The sequence below is a fragment of the Rhagoletis pomonella genome, unplaced genomic scaffold, assembly GCF_013731165.1.
Source record: "Rhagoletis pomonella isolate Grant_MI unplaced genomic scaffold, Rhpom_1.0 Rhpom_scaffold_00002, whole genome shotgun sequence".
Lineage (NCBI taxonomy): Eukaryota > Metazoa > Arthropoda > Insecta > Diptera > Tephritidae > Rhagoletis > Rhagoletis pomonella.
In genome coordinates this window covers 99,785,528-99,790,342 of record NW_023458556.1, presented here as the reverse complement: position 1 = coordinate 99,790,342, position 4,815 = coordinate 99,785,528, and positions in this window count along the sequence as shown.

The window sequence follows — 4,815 nt, the reverse complement described above, 5'->3', positions numbered from 1 at the left end:
CTGATAAACGAAAAATTTTCAGGTAAAAGTGTCACCGTTTTTGAAATATTTAAATTTTTTTGAATAAAAAAAAATCGTGCATTTTCATTTATTTTCTTTAACTGCATCTACAAACCAGGCTATACTTAGTAAATCTTTTATGTAAAATACTTCCAGATAGTTGCTTCTCAATACTCAAATGCAATGTAGTTAAAATATATTAAGGAACCATCATAAAATGAGGACTATTTTGGTATTTTTAACTTTTTGATATTTTCTTCCCCAACTTTGACTATCTCTGGTGAAAAAAGATGTACTGAGCTATAACTTTACATTACAGGTGCCACTCTTACTGTTTCGAATAGAAAAAAAAAGTTATAGCCGCTTTTGTGGGCAAAGGACTGAGACACGCTATAATGTATTTCTTCTTCTTCTTTCTTGGCGCTGTAACCGCCTAAGCGATTTTGGCCGAGTTCAGCAAAGCACGCCAGTCGTTTCTCCTCTGTGCCAACTGACGCCAATTGGAAACGCCAAGTCCTTCTCCACCTGATCTTTCCATCGCAGTGGGGGCCTCCCTCTTCCTCTGCTACCACCAGCGGGTTCCGAGTTGAATACTTTCAGAGCTGGAGCGTCGGTGTCCATTCGAACGACATGACCAAGCCAGTGGAGCCGCTGTATTTTAATTCGCTGCACTATGTCCATATCGTTGTAAAGCTCATACAGCTCATCGTTCCATCGTCTGCGGTACTCGCCGTCGCCAACGCGTAAAGCACCGTAAATCTTCCGCAAAATCTTTCTCTCAAACACCCCAAGAGCCGCCTCATCGGATGTTGTCATTGTCCATGCTTCTGCGCCATATACCAGCACGGGCATGATGAGTGACTTATAGAGCGTGGTTTTCGTACGTCGAGAGAGGACTTTACTCCTGAATTGCCTACTCAGTCCAAAGTAGCACTTGTTGACAAGAGTGATTCTACGTTGGATTTCAATGCTGACATTATTATCGGTGTTAATGCTGGTTCCCAAGTAAACGAAATTCTCTACTTTCTCGAAATTGTAACTGTCGACAGTGACGTGGGTGCCAAGGCGCGAATGTGCTGACTGTTTGTTTGATGACAGGAGATACTTCGTCTTGTCCTCGTTTACCTCCAGGCCCATGCGCTTTGCTTCCCTATCCAACTTGGAAAAGGCAGAACAGACTTCGCGGTCTTTGTTACCGATGATGTCGATGTCATCGGCATAAGCCAGCAATTGCACGCTCTTATAGTAAATTGTTCCTGAGCGGTTCAGTTCTGCAGCTCTAATTATCTTCTCCAACATCAGATTAAAGAAGTCACATGAAAGGGAGTCGCCCTGTCTTAAACCCCGTTTTGTGGCGAACGGTTCGGAGAGGTCTTTTCCAATTCTGACGGAGCTGGTGGTATTGCTCCACGTCATTTTACATAGCCGTATGAGTTTTGAGGGGATGCCAAATTCAGACATAGCGGCGTATAGGCAACTCCTTTTAGTGCTGTCAAAAGCGGCTTTAAAGACCACAAATAGGTGGTGAGTGTCGATCCTTTTCTCGCGGGTCTTTTCCAAGATTTGGCGTATTGTGAATACCTGGTCTATGGTGGATTTGCCAGGTTTAAGGCCACACTGATAAGGCCCAATCAGTTCATTTACGGTGGGCTTCAGTCTTTCACACAATACGCTCGATAAAACCTTGTAACCTATGCTTAGAAGGCTGATCCCGCGCGAATGGCGGGGTCACCTTTCTTGTGGATTGGGCAGAGCACACTTAAATTTCAGTCGTCGGGCATGCGTTCATCTGATTATATTCTGCACAAGAATTGATGCATGCACCTTATCAACTACTCGCCGCCGTACTTGAATAGCTCAGCTGGCAGGCTTGCAGCTCCAGCGGCTTTGTTGTTTTTCAGCCGCGTTATTGCTATACGTACCTCGTCATAGTCAGGCGGTGGAACGTCGACTCCGTCATCATCGGTTGCGGGCTCGGGTTCTTCTTCTCCACAACTTTCCGTGCTGCTACCATTTAGTAGGGCGGAAAAGTGTTCTCTCCATAATTTAAGTACGCTCTGGACATCAGTTACTAGGTCGCCATTATTGTTCTTACAGGAGTGCGCCCCGGTCTTTAAACCTTCCGTAAGTCGCCTAACTCTCTGGTAAAATTTTCGGGCATTCCTCCTATCGGCCAGCATTTCAAGCTCTTCGCACTCACGTATTTCGGCCTCTCTCTTCTTATTGCGGCAAATACGTCTCGCTTCCCTCTTCAGATCCCTATAGCGGTCCCACATAACGCGCGTTGCGCCCGATCGCAGCGTGGTCCTGTAGGCGGCATCTTTTTTCTCTACAGCTTCCTGACACTCCTCATCGTACCAGTTGTTCTTTCGCTGAAATCCGACTACTTCTTCGGTGGCGGTACTTAATGAGCGGGAAATGTGGTTCCACTGCTGTTGTTGTTGTTGTGGTTCCACTGCTCGCATATGTCGGTTTGTTGGAGAGTGCTCTCTGAGAGCAGGTGTCTCACACACACTCGAGTAGCGAAAGCGCTGGCTGTCTGTTGTGATTGCAGCTTTTCGACGTTAAGCTTTCCTTGCATATTTGGGCGCTTATTTTTTGCTGCACAGAGGCGGGTGCGTATCTTGGCTGCAACAAGATAATTGTCCGAGTCGATGTTTGGGCCTCGGAGTGTGCGTACGTCTAAAACACTGGAAGCGTCCCTTCCGTCTATCACCACATGATCGATTTGGTTCCTCGTTTTTCGATCCGGAGACATCCACGTAGCTTGATGCATATTTTTATGTTTGAACCTAGTACTGCATACTACCATGTTTCGGGCCCCGGCGAAGTCGATCAGCCTCAATCCGTTGTCGGACGTTTCGTCGTGGAGGCTGAATTTTCCGACGGTGGTTCCAAAGATACCTTCCTTGCCCATCCTGGCATTGAAGTCGCCAAGCACGATTTTGATATCATGACGGGGGCAGCGCTCGTACGTGCGCTCCAAGCGCTCATAGAAGAGATCTTTGGATGACTCATCCTTCTCTTCCGTCGGGGCATGGGTGCAGATGAGCGAGATGTTGAAGGATCTCGCTTTGATGCGGATTGTGGCTAGACGCTCGTCCACCGGGGTGAACGACAGTACTCGGCGACGGAGTCTCTCTCTCACCACAAATCCAACTCCGAATTTGCGCTCCTTTACATGACAGCTGTAGTAGACGTCGCAAGGCCCGAGACATTGTTTGCCTTGACCCTTCCAGCGCATTTCTTGGATGGCGTTGATGTCAGCTTTTGTCCTTACGAGGACATCAACCAGCCGGGCAGAGGCACCTTCCCCATTAAGGGTCCGGACATTCCAGGTGCATGCCCTCAAATCGTAGTCCTTTAAACGTTTGCCGTGGTCGTCATCATAAGGGGGGTCTCATCCGAGGATTTGCCTTGCTTCTTCACTGGAAGTGGTTTTTACGTGGCGGGTCCCAAGCCCAGCGCACAACCCATTGCTGGGACGGGGGTGGTTTCGCAACCAAATACACGTTTATATAGCGAGCCGCTTGCTCCAAGCAGACACCCGCTTGCAGCCGCACCTACTAGTGAACAGACGCTGCAGACTTCAGTGAGCCCTTAAACCGAATAAGTCGGAGTGGCCCCACCGAAGCTCCCTCTCTTTCTGCCGTGACCCAAGGCTCCACTCGGATTGGTTACCGCATCTCGCACATGGGTTGCTCACGTTGCCCAGAGTGCGCGAACGAGGACGCAAGAGTCGGGATTGAGTATAGCCATGCAACTGTAACTGCATACCCAGCGCAACGACTATACCCCATCGCACTCGTTAATGTATTTAATAGATTTAAATTTAAGTTGCTCTTGTTACCGACCAATGACTTGCTAAATAGTACAAAGGTACACTATTACTTGCTCCTGACATTATTTTATGTTACTTACCGGAATTAGTGAAAGTGGATTTTGTGAAATTGGACGCTTCGAACATTGTGTTATTAATACTATGACAGTGAACACGCAGTTTGAATAGGCGGATATTCATCTAATTTACGGTGAAGCTTGCTGTAATGCCAGGGCTGCTCAAAGACTCTATGCAGAGCGATACCCCAATTGTCGGCATCCGGGTCGTGAAGTATTCGCCCGGACCCATAGATAAATATACGAAGGTAAATGATTTTCACACCTTTTGTTTCTTGCTTGTTAACTACCATTTTTCACTTTTTTAAGGTCGCACACCTGGAAGGCGTGGCGGCAAAACAGGACGTCCTGCAACGGTAGATGTTGAAGTTGTGTTAGAGGAAGTGGAACTAGGTCCATCGACATCAGTGAGATTGATGGAAATACGGACGGGAATACCAAAAACTACAGTTCACAAAGCTTTAAAAGACCATCGATTTCATCCCTACCTTATTCAACGTGTTCAGGCTCTACAAGAAAAAAATGTGAAATGTTGCGAATGCATGAATCAGACCCCAACTTTTTTAATAAAATTATTTGGAGCGATGAATAATCATGCAAACGTGATGGTTATTTTAATTTACATAACCTTCACGGTTGGTAGATAGACAATCCTCACGAAATGAGAGAAGATCGTTCGCAGTACCGGTACAAACTAAATTTATGGTGCGGTATTTTTAATTGTCAAATATTGGGACCTGTGGAACTGCCGCCAACGCTCAACTCTCACTGTTGTTTAGAGTTCCTTCAGGAACGGCTTCCAACTCTTTTAGAAGATGTATCCTTAAACCTGCGGCGAAGACTCTGGCTGCAAAATGACGGGTGCCCTGCCCACTACGGGCGTGAAGTAAGAGCTCATTTAGACGAAACTTATCCTCG